This window comes from Gordionus sp. m RMFG-2023, chromosome 1 (genome assembly GCF_954871325.1).
Source record: "Gordionus sp. m RMFG-2023 chromosome 1, tfGorSpeb1-WG-v2, whole genome shotgun sequence".
In the NCBI taxonomy this organism is placed as follows: Eukaryota; Metazoa; Nematomorpha; class Gordioida; order Chordodea; family Parachordodidae; genus Gordionus; species Gordionus sp. m RMFG-2023.
In genome coordinates, this window is record NC_088775.1 from 19,960,164 (window position 1) to 19,973,236 (window position 13,073).

The following is a 13,073-nucleotide window of genomic DNA, read 5'->3' on the forward strand; positions in this document are numbered from 1 at the left end:
TTGATTGGCTCGGGTTTAGGGTCGTTTTTTTCTGCTCAAACCTTGCTGGGTTTTTGGCCAAGCCGACCCGACCCGGCAATTTAACAACACTATTATAATTTAACAATATGGCAATTCATAGTTTATTAATTTTAATTTAACATTATATATGGCAATCCGTAGTTTATTAATTTTAATTTAACATCATATATTGATTAGACAATTTATTTTAACATTAAATACGGCAATTCGTAGTTTAGTCATTTTAATTTAACATTAATTACCTCAATTCGCAGTTAAGACACTTTAATTTAAGATTAATTACAGCAATTCTTGGTTTATTCATTTTAATTTAACATTATATACGTCAATTTTAGTTTATTCATTTTAATTTAGCATTAAATACGATTCGTAGTTTAGTCATTTTATTTTAACATTAATTACTGCAATTCTCAATTAAGACACTTTAATTTAAGATTAATTACGGCAATTCGTAGTTTAGTCATTTTAATTTAACATTAATTGCAGCAACAAACACAGAATAATGAGTCATATTAGAAAATAAAACTAATTTATAAAATACATAAATATCAAAAACAAGTAATGATATATACTTATTAAAGATAAAGAATAATATAAACAAGTATATTTTTTTTTATTAGAGATGCCATTTAGGCATATATGCCTAATATAAGCTATATTTAAAACAGCACAGAAAAAACCTACAAATTCAAATACCATGAAAAAAATTATTCAACCTAGTATCAGAATCATTTAATGCAATTAATAAAATAAGACCAACAATTACCCCCAAAAAATCTGATAAATTGATATGTACATTTTGTTAGTCTTTACACTCTTTGATCTAGTTGAACAGCCTAAATTTGTTACAGTGATGGAAGGTTAGATAATTTATATATATATAAATTGATATGATATTCTAAATATTCATAGTAACATTGGATCATTTAAATTTTTTTTGAGGAAGTCTTTTACGAGAAGAATAGAGGAAATTTTGAAATCATGTACACTTTATAAAGTATTTTAAAAGCCCAATCATATATCTACAACACAGCAGATTTGGGGTCTACAAAAACCCGAAGTTTTATGGAAATAACAGCTCACTGGGTAATATTAATACCTTATTTTAAAAAAAATTTAAAAATTATTTTAAGAATGAGAAACACTTGAAAGGCAATCATAAGCCTTGGAGTGTAGAGGAATACCTGGCACATATTCACTTAACTAAATTGCTGAGATATTGGAATAAGTTTATAGAGAGTATGGGATTTCTGATAAACTAATTACTACTGTCACAGATAATGCATAATTTTGTCAAGTCACATGAATATTGTGAAATTAAATGCTCTTGACAACGATTTTGAGGATGAGGGTGACCTATTAGAGTTTAATAAAATCAATAATGGTTAGTACAGATTTTTTAAAATCTTTATATTTAGATGATATAAACAAAATAAAATTACCCAAGCACATTAGGTGTGCCTATAACACTTTGTCCTTAATTGCAACTAAAGATATTATTTCATCAATATCAAGCTCAAAGAATCTTGAAAGGATTCATTATGGAGTAATGGGGAAATGCACAAAATTATGGAATGCATATGGAAGCCCCAAATCTTCTGAAAAGATAAAGGAGATAACAAGTGGTATTCAGATAAAGATTCCATGCATAACGAGGTGGAACAATTTATATGATAGTATGACTTCATTATGAAAATATAAATCAAATTTAAAACTATTATTTAAAACAATTGATTGTCCTATTTTAAAAGAAATGGATATTGTTTATATGGAGGAATTGTAAAGTTTCAGGCCCTATAGCAATTGCATTAGGCAAACTACGAGGGCAGAATAGTACATTTTATGGGAAATTAGCGCCTATACTATTTGTGGTTAAAAGAAACTTAGATAACTTGAACATTCAAGTTCACAATATTGTATACCTTTATTAAAAGCTAAATGCTATGGGCAAAAGATTAAGGAAATTTTTTCTTATGATGAATATAATGAGGCCTTTTTGGCATCACGATCACATCCATATGCATTGAGTCTGATGATAGAAAAAATATTTTCAAAATATATTACTAAACGAAGCCTTAAATCTAGCATAAATAGTATAGATAAAGTTCAAGCTGTATCACCAAAAGATTTAATATTTAATAAAGAAAATGATGATTATTTTTCTTTTGGTGAAACAAATGTTGTTGAGTTCAATAATACAAACAACATTGAGCTGGAGGTTTTAAATTATATTAAAGATTGCTGAATAACACTAGAAATGCTTAATTTTTATCCTTTAATTAAGGAAATATTTAAAAATATATTACTGCCATACCTTTATCAGCTCCTATTATATGCCAAAACAACAAAGGTTCAATGATAAATTTTTTGAAAAATTGATTATTTTAAAAAATAATCATTTGATTTAATTTATTTTTACACAATTGAAAATTTTCAACTCGCATTAAATATATTATTCTCCCTTTCTTGTTTATGATATTAATGGGCAAAAACTAATATTAAAATGCCTGATATTATAATTAACTTATCAATAAATATTTTATTAATTATTTTAAATATTCATTTTTATTATATGCGTATTTCTTCACAATAAATAATAAAAACTGTATTTTATAAACTATTCAAATTTAATTGGTAACGATAATTTAAAAGTATCTTGTATTTAAGTAGCAAAAGATACATGTATCTTTTATCTTGTATCTTTTTGATATTTTGAAAAAGATACTAGTATTTGTAGCTAAGATTTTTTATAAAGAATTTGTATCTAGATTCTTTTTTTCCGGAGGACCTACCTAACTCTTATCAATTACCCCTAACACTCGGGTTTAGTAAAGGTGGACAGGTTGTGATTTAATATTACATATATTATAATTGATAAAATTATTTATTTTAAAAGATGTATTAATATCGAGCCAATTGATTATATTTATTAAGTTTAAAAGAAATTGTAAGATTATTTACTTGATTATTTGTAAATATTTATGTTTTAAATTATTTCAAAAGAATAAAAAGAAAAAAAATTATCATAGCAAAGTATCAAAATATATCGCCATCCGCGGCGTTACTTCTAAATTTAAAATAGAATATCCCTAGTACTATAATAAATTCTACAAGAATTTTCTTATCTACTCGTATTTACAATTACAAAAGTTTCCTTATCCATTATAGGATATTATATAATTAATTAAGTAATAATCGTTATAAATTTAATGAATATAAAAATATCGTGGTTATAAATTTGTCTAAAAATTAAAGAATAGTGATGATAATAAATTGTGGCCAAGTGAATATATAATAAAAGTTAAAATGGCTGTAAAACATTTTAAATGGGTTTATAACTGTGTTATTAGGAAGGGTAAATCTAAATGTGCTGATGAAGATACAGTGCATTTTTTGGATTTATGGATATTGGAAGAAATAATTAAGTTATGGGGTGGAATTGGATATTAAAAATTGTACCCTATAATAATTTTTGGAATATTGTTAAGGTAAAAATAAAATATGATATTGAAATAGCTGGAAAACCAAAGAGATTATAAAAAAAATATATTGAGAATAAGATTCCAGGAAATATTAAAATTGAAATGGTTTCACATTATCATAATTCGATTATATTAATATTATTATATTTAATGTATAAAATTAATTAGAAAGGGAAAGGGAAAGATGAATATCATGAATACAATTATTTTTATGTAGCAGCTATTCGTCTTTAGTCCCATACGAGTGCTGAAATTGCATTCAAGCTGCAGTTAATCGACCTTAGTTCCATGCGAGTACAGAAATGGATGGGAATTATTTTCATGTCAAATCGTTAAATTGTCTTTAGTTTAATACAAGTGTAGAATATAAGGAGTTTCTTCTCCACCAGCTTGTACAAGCTGGTGCCTCTCTCCACTATGAAGGGATTTTAAGATGTAATTAAACAAACTTTTATTAAATGTAATTGAATACAAAATAACTGATGATATTATGAAGTAAAGTAATTCAATTATTGTTAAATATAAGTAACAATTTTATTAATGGATTTTGTATTGTAGAAGACTTAAGGTTTAAAACGATATATTATATTATATTTAATATTAAATTGATGTTTTGAAAAGTTATACAATGATTTTTTATTTAAATATTAAATTCATGTTAATAATTTAATGGAAGGCTATAAAAATTAAAAATTATATTTTAAATTTATTTTATTTTTATTAACACTAAAATATTTAACATTTTGTGCTCTATATATATACATTTTAAATTTACATTTTTACTGTTATATTTGAATGTTTATATATATTTTAAAAGGTTACGCTATTTGAATTATATATTTCTTACATTTTATATATCTTATGGAGGTCAATGTAATTGCTTATTAGTTGTAGTTAAATGACATAATTATAAAAGACTATATATAGGAAACAATTTTATAATAAAGAATCTATTGTTTTGACTATAAAAAATGGCGACGAAATAAAAAAAAAATTTAAGTCGCGCGGTTTTCGGTATTCGGTCAAGTTTAATAATATATAGAATTATAAAAAAAATTTTCTGTTTATAAAAATTTTTTTTTTATATATTTAGAAATTATGGATAAAATTATTCTCCAGGACTTTAAAAAGGAAGATTGTTCTATCGAGGACTACGTTGATTATATCAAATATATACTAAATGTGAAAAATATTCCTCAAACTGACGCCACTTTAAAAAAAATATTTATAGCTTATGGAGGAATAAACATTATAACTGATATCAAAAATTACTCTATCCTAGGAATATAGAGGAGGTAGGATGGATTGACATATATAAAATAGCAAAACAACTATATAAAGATAAAGAACTATTTTGGCATCAAGAATTGATTTCATTAGATTAAGTCGCGGGGCTACTGAATCCGTAATGAGCTATTTAAAATATATAAAGGAGCTAGCCCGAAGATGCTAATTTGAAGACAATGTAGAACTGAGAATTCGAGATCAATTAATCGCTGGACTAAAGATGTCATAACTGGATAAAGAACTACGATTAAGATATCCAGATACTAAAGACGAAGACCAACCGTTAAGCTTAAACAAAGTGGTAGAATTGGCTTTAGCGATGGAACGAGCCTAACTTAGAAATAAATAATACTGCTAAAATGGTATATCAAATCAAAGAGCCGAATAAACATGATAATAATAATCGGGTAAATCAACATGATAAAAATAATCGGCAGTATAATAATAATGATAATGATAAACGGCACTATCAAAAGGATAATAAAGCGTATGTAAAAAGTGAAAGTGCCCTGGTATAATAAATACCGTACAAATAATAATAGTAATTGGAGAAAACCATGCTATTTCTGTAATCGGTTTCATGCTATTAGAAATTCTCCCGCCTACGGAAAATTGTTCAGCAAATGTAGGAAACCAAACCACTTCGCTCTATGTTGTAAATCTAAAAAAAAGATTTACGGAACAAATTACAATAAAAAAGAAGATGATTTGAATGTCTCAATAAGAAAATACAAATATGGGCAACATTCAACAATTGAGGTATTAATAAACAACCAAAAAATTAAAATTAAATATGATACTGGCTCGGCAGTAACCATTATTAATGAAATAAGCGATTAAATCATTTATACGTGGTTTAGGATACTTGAAATCTTGTAAAGCAGGGTTGATAGTATTTTTGAAGTCGGCGCAGAGCCTAAGTGAGCCATCGCTCTTATAAACGGGAGTGAGAGGACTAGCCCATCTAATATCTTCAACAGGTTCAATAATTTTATCGTTTATTTGAAGTTCTTTTGTTATCAAATCAAATCAACTCTAGAATATGGTATACGCCTTGGCGGTATGATTTTCGGTGTGGCATCGTGTTTTAAACCTAATTTGACATAGCTGCGTAGCATTGGTTTTTTGTTAAGTTTAAAATTGCAAAGCTTGATTAATTCTTGTATGGTATTATCATAATCATCCTCGACAATATTCACAAATTTATCTAGTTATTCCCAAAAACTGTTATCCAGGTCCTTCCTAACAGTGCAATCTTATCACTCTGGACTACATAAGCAGTTAAGATTTGACTTTTGTCCTCGAATTTTGCCTTGACTTTGGTAGTACCTAATACATTTATTGTGTTTCCATCATATCCAGTTAATTTAATATCTGATTTATTTAAGATTTTTACTCCAATCTTTTTCGCGATATGAATCGGTAGAATACTATACCGCGAGCCGGTATCAATCTGCATCAAAATAGGCATGTCGTTCAAATATAGATATAAGCATCGTTAGCTGTGTAATTATTATCGGTATCCATATTGTTTATGTCTAAATTGTATAAATTATATTCTTTTCTTTCTAGTTTGTCATTATCATCTTCTTTTATCTCTTCTATATTTACAGTGTTTACTTTATTTGTATATCGTAATTGATTATTGTCGTTGTTATGATATTTACAATTGCATACTTGATTTGTTCATCGATTTCCAATATTATGATTATCGTTATATCTTTGAATACATCTTGAATCGTTATAATGTCTGTTATATCTATAATTATAATATTAAATCTATTATTATCAGAGACCTGCGGAGGTACCATTTGCACGGCCCGGCCCGGTTTTAAATTTTTTAGGCCCGGCCCGGATATTTAAAAAAAAATTTTTTACGGCCCGGCCCGGATTTAAAAATTTAAGGCCCGGCCCGGATATTTTTTAAAAAAAATTTTTACGGCCCGGCCCGGATTTAAAAATTTCAGGCCCGGCTCGGAATTTTTTAAAATTATATTCGACTTGGTATATACAAAAATTCACCTATGAGGTATTTTACCATATTTTTCAGCGAGTATTATCGCTTATTATTTAAAAAATACATGTAAAAAGCTAATATTTTGAGAATATTATATTGAATTTATAAAAATTATAAAACTGTTATTTATAAAAATGGATATTTTGAGCATATACTATATTTTATATTGCATTTATAAAAATATAACTAATATTCATAAAAATGGTAATAATATTTGTCATATACTATATTTTATATTACATTTAAAAAAAATAAAACTAATATTTAATTTATAAAAATGGAAAATATTTTGAGAATATAATATATTGTATTTAATTTATAAAATAAAAATAAATCGCTATTTAAAAAAATGCATGTATAATAAATAGTATTTTGAAAATATAATCTAATTGCACAATATTAATATAATTTATTTTATAATATAAATTTTTAACAAAAGAAGATAATTGTATTATATAATATTGTAAAAAAAAATAATGAAAAATGTTGGATTAAAAACTTTCATGACTCAAGGTAAATATAATAAATGCAATAAATATTTGACAGTTTGCAAAGTAAAAAACCAGCATGATTGACGAAACCCTATACTCAAGAAAGATATTAAAAATTCACAAATTATCATGAAGAAAGAGAAGCATATCTACCTTTTCAGGTTGAAGATTACTTCTTCTTTCTTCAAGAATTCTCCCAGTAGTGGAAAAATTCCGCTCACAGCTTGCACTTGCCAATTTTGCTAAAATTGGAAATTCGCTTTGATGAGCCGCCCACCACTCTAACAAATTATCCACCTTAAATGTTTTATCTATTATTTATGCAATTATAATATTCATCATCAGGTATTGACATATTACCAGAATTACCATCGCCCCATTTGTCATAAAACGATTCAGTTTGTTTAACAACAGTCGTAATTTGACTGGTCGATGGTATTTCATTTACTTCCTGAGCCTCTTGTAATTTAATATAATCTTTTATATAGTTTTCCGTCATTTTGCGATCTGTCCCTGACTACATACGTAATTGCTTGAATTTGGGACAGAGAAAAAGAGAAATAAAATGATACTTGTGTAAAACAAATTTTACAATTAAAAAATGCTTTATATTAAGTAAAATCAATTTTATTTCTCCTTTTCGCTTTGAAGGGTATTACAAACTTTAAGAAGTGATATTCCTTTATTTGATTGTTTTGGTAAAATATATTCTAAAAATTTAGATATGAATTATAAAAAAATATATAATACTTGAATATTGGGGCTTATTTAAGATATTCCTTTATTTGATTGTTTTGGTAAAATATGTTGTAAAAATTTAGATATGAATTATAAAAAAAAATATATTAATACTTTTCGATCTGTGGGTTGTTAGGTAGTGTTAACCATCACCCAATATTATATTAATCATAACTATAATATAATATAATCTTATAACCATTTACTAAGAATGTAAAAATTTTTATAAAAAATATTAAGGCCCGGCCCGGCCCGGGTTTAACAATCTTAGGCCCGGCCCGGATATATTAAAAAAAATTTTTTTAGGCCCGGCCCGGATATGTTTAAAAAGTTTTTTTAGGCCCGGCCCGGGTATATTTAAAAAATTTAAAATACGGCCGGGCCGGGTTTAGGGTCGGGCCTGCAGGTCTCTGATTATTATTATAGTCATTTTTATTATAACTAGCTCTATTATCAAATCTCGAAGAATTATTGTACGATCCTGGATAGTTTGCTCAGACGTTGTTGTAATAATTCGCATTATAATTCTGATATCTAGGGTTGTAATTATTTCCTTGATATCTGGGGTTATAACTATTTCCTTGATAAATATTTCTCTGAAAGTCATGGCCTCTTGTTGTCCATCGTTGTCTGTTATCGTAATTAGATTGTAAATTTTATCGTTCATCATGGTCTCCATATCTCACCAATTGTTTATTTTCTTCTGTTTTCCTGCCTTTTTGCCTTTCTACATGTTTCACGGTTGTATCATCTTCTGTTTTTTCGTTTAAAGAAATATTTTCAACTTTAGCAATTATATTTTCTTTCAATTCTAACTCTTCAAAATCATCTCTTAAAGTAAGAACTTCTTCTATTGTAATGTTTTCTTTTAACGTAATTTTCTGCCTAATATTTTTGCTGATTGACGAAATTTTTACTTTTTCAATAACTCTACTATCACTTAGCAAACATTCATTTTTAAAATGCATAATCTACCTACCCAATTGATGTAACTTTTGTTTTTACCTTGTAAAGCTGCGTTAAATAATAATAAGTTGGAACTTGTGGATTTCCTCAGGTGTAATAACCTGAATTTTTCAATCAATATCGATGGATTGATGAAGTCGGTAGGTGAACATATCGATTTAAGCTTGATATATACCTCATCTGGTAGTCTTGTAAAAGAACCTGCTTTTTCGATGTCCAAGATCTGAGTGTCCTTGAAGATGTCTTCGAATCTACTCAAAAAAAGATCGCCATTGCCTGCGTATATTGGAAATTCAATATTTATATTAACATTATTATTGGGAATCTGTTTCATATTTATTTATTTATTTACGATTTCCTCGAATATATAGCGGAACTGCCACCATAAATACTTCTAATATATTTGAAGTAATGATACGAGTTTTCTAGTATAAAGATTGTTTATTTTATTTTAAATTAATAATTTAATTTTATACAATATATTTTAAAATTTTACATTTTTTTATCAAACTAAAAAAATCTGGTTTTTTATAACAATTTTCATATTAATATATCAAAATTTATATAAAAAAAATCAATCTACACAATTTATAAAAAAAACTATTTATATAAACATTAAAAAAAACAATTTAAAGGTTAGTATTAATCGGTCATATTAACAATAAGAGTAGTTCTAATGTTCGTCCTTTATATTGTACTTTTACTACAGTGGTATATTGGTTCCTGTATAGCTTAGGTTTTAGAATGCAATTTGTTAATCCAGGACAATTAAGTTTATTTTTCCAATCTATTTCGTTAATTATGCTTACCCCAGCTCAGATATCTAATTCCATTCTGAAATTGCTGTTGTGTATTTTGACATTCACCCAAAATTCTAGATTATATTTGTTATATTTTAATATCTTATATATTTTAAAGGTTACGTTATTTGTATATTATATTATTATAACTTTCCTACATTTAATATTATATTATGGAAGTCAATATAATTGCATAATATTAGAAGTTAAATTACATAATTATAAAATTTAAAATAAAGAACCGATTGTTTTGATTACAAAAAATGACGACGATGTAAATAATAAAGTCGCGCGGTTTTTCGGTCTTCGGTCAAGTTTAATAATATATAGAATTATAAATATTTTTTTGTTTATAAAAAAAATATTAGATCTGTTTAGAAATTATGGATAAAATAATATTAAATGATTTTAAAAAAGATGAATGTTCTATTGACGACTACATTGACTATATAAAATACATATTGAATGTTAATAATATTCCTCAAACTGACACCACTTTGAAAAAAATATTTATAGCTTATGGAGGAATAAATATTAAAACTGATATAAAAAAATTACTCTTTTCAAGAAAAATTGATGATGTAGTATGGGCAGATATATACAAAATTGCAAAACAACTTTATAAAGATGAAAGAACTGTTTTGGCATCTAGAATTGATTTCATTAGATTAAGTCGCGGCCCTACTGAATCCGTAACGAGCTATTTAAAAAATATAAAGGAGCTAGCCCGAAGATGCGTATTTGAAGATACTATCAAAATGATAATAAAACATACGTAAAAAGAGAACCATTGCAAGGGTATAATAACTACCACACAAATAAAAATAATATGAGAAAACCGTGCAATTTTTGTAATCGTTTTCATGCTATTGGAAATTGTCCAGCATATCTGGGAAAAGGTGCAGCAAATGTAAGAAATCAAACCACTTTGCCGTGTGTTGTAAAACTAGAGGAAAAATTTACGGTATAAATTACAATAATAATGACGACTATTCAGATTTCTCAATAAGAAAAATCTACAAATATGGACAGCACCCAACAATTACGGTATTAATAAACAACCACGAAATTAAATGGAATATGATACAGGTTCAGCAGTAACCATTATTAATGCAACAATATGGAATAAAATTGGGAGGCCAAAACTTAGAATGGCTAGAGCTCCAACTACATATGGAGATAATAGAATAAAAATTATGGGCGAAGCTTATGTTAAAGTGCAATTAGATGATAAAATAAAATAGCTTCCGTTATTAGTTACAAAAACAAATGATGCATCACTATTTGGATTTCATTGAACTATAGAATTTGATTTATCGTTACCAACAATTGTAAAAATCAATATGATTAACAATAAATATAATAATAATGATAATGGTAACGTGAATATTGACAAACTATATAAAGAATTGCTACGGTGTTTGACAATAAAAGGATTAATAAAAAATGTCGAACCAGTAAAACTACAATTGAAAGAAAATACAAAACCAATTGCATTGCCAGCTAGAAGAGTACCGTTGCCTTTAAAAGTAGAAATTGAAAATAAAACATTGAAATATATACGAAATCTTACTTATGACACATTAACTCTATCAAGAAAAGAACTTAGAGATGAAACTGCGAAAGATCCAATTTTAGAGTAAAAATCTTATTAAATGGGACAAATATACAAAATCAAGCACCAGAATTACAAGCTTTTAGAACAAGAATAGATGAAATAGAAAATGATGACGGTATCCTATTTTGGAATGGTCGCTTAATAATTCCATATTCACTACAAAAACGAGTTTTACAGATATTACATACAGGTCATCCCGGTATCGATGAAATCCATTATGAGACATTATATATGGTGGGAAAAATTAGATAGGGATGTCGAAAAATTAGTCAACCGCTGTATTGGGTGTCAAAAACATCGCAGAGATATACCAGAAGTTGCCGTATATCCATGGAATCCGCCAGCACAACCCTGGGAAAGGGACATTTAGATTTTGCCGGACCACTAGACGGATTTTATGGTAGGAATCGATGCATATTCAAAATGGATAGAGATCAATAGAATCAAAGATACCACAAGTAAAAATTTAATAAATAGATTAGAAATGACTGACACGATATGGTGTTCCACGTCAAATTGTCACAGACAATGGTCCACAATTCATTTCAAATGAATTTTACAAATGGTGCAAAAATAAGAATATACAACACATAAAAACTACACCATACCATCCGAGAAGTAACGGATTAGATGCATACAAACTATAAAAAATTGGTATTTTGCTAATAGAGAACAAATGATGGGGAAAAATGCCTTAATGAAGTATTAGTTACATATAGAAATTCCGAACATTCCTCAAGGGGCCGAATACCTGCCAAACTATTTATGGGGAGAAGACTAAATACTTTATTAGACTGGGTGAAACCATCAATTCTGAAAAATTAGAAACCTCTGTAGTAAAACACGACCAGTTAAACAAAGGCATACATAGAGATTTTGGAGAAAACGAATTAGTTTGGATAAAAAATCCACTTGAAAAAGGATGGCATGAAGGAAAAATAATAAATCAACAAGCAAAATTCTCGTATAACGTAGAAAAAAGATAAAATAGTATGAAAACACGCAGATAAACTACGAATAAGGGAAGAACCAGACGAAACCAAATCAATAATACCAATTGAACCAAGTCAAAAAGGAAGGCAACCGCGTTATCCAACAAGGGGAACGAAAACCAACAAAAAGGTTAATAGATGAACTTGAACTTGGTAATAAAAAGATTGATAGACGATCTTAACTTGGTGGGAAAGAAGATATGTTATATTTGAATGTTTATATCAATGCATTGGTTTATATATATTTTAAAAGGTTACGCTATTTGAAATATTTCTTACATTTTATATTATCTTATGGAGGTTAATGTAATTGCATATTAGTTGTAGTTAAATGACATAATTATAAAAGTCTATATATAGGAAACAATTTTATAATAAAGAATCTATTGTTTTGACTTAAAATATACATATTAAAAATAATAAGTTTTTTAAAAGGTTATATAAAAAAAAGAATTTCGTCAAGGTCTTCCTTATATTTTATAAAAAGTATAAGAAAGAATTCGAAAAGGTCATTTAATTTAAATTGAAAAATGTATAAGTTTTAATATTCAAAATTTATATATTAATAGATGTTAATTTTGTATATATACTAAAATGATCATGATTACTTTCACCTTTTGTTTTTTTGATCATAGTTAAAAATAAAATCATCATTCTTCCT

The 13,073-nt window shown here is 26.9% G+C and overlaps 1 long non-coding RNA gene across 1 annotated transcript; it reads left to right on the forward strand.

The window, feature by feature from the left end:
* Window positions 1–1,008: 1,008 nt before the first annotated feature.
* On the forward strand, window positions 1,009–10,181 carry LOC135931977 (uncharacterized). The gene is made up of 3 exons (XR_010573236.1): window positions 1,009–1,107; window positions 4,597–5,549; window positions 10,042–10,181. It is a non-coding gene; the product is annotated as an uncharacterized LOC135931977 (long non-coding RNA).
* The last annotated feature ends 2,892 nt before the right edge of the window (window positions 10,182–13,073 follow it).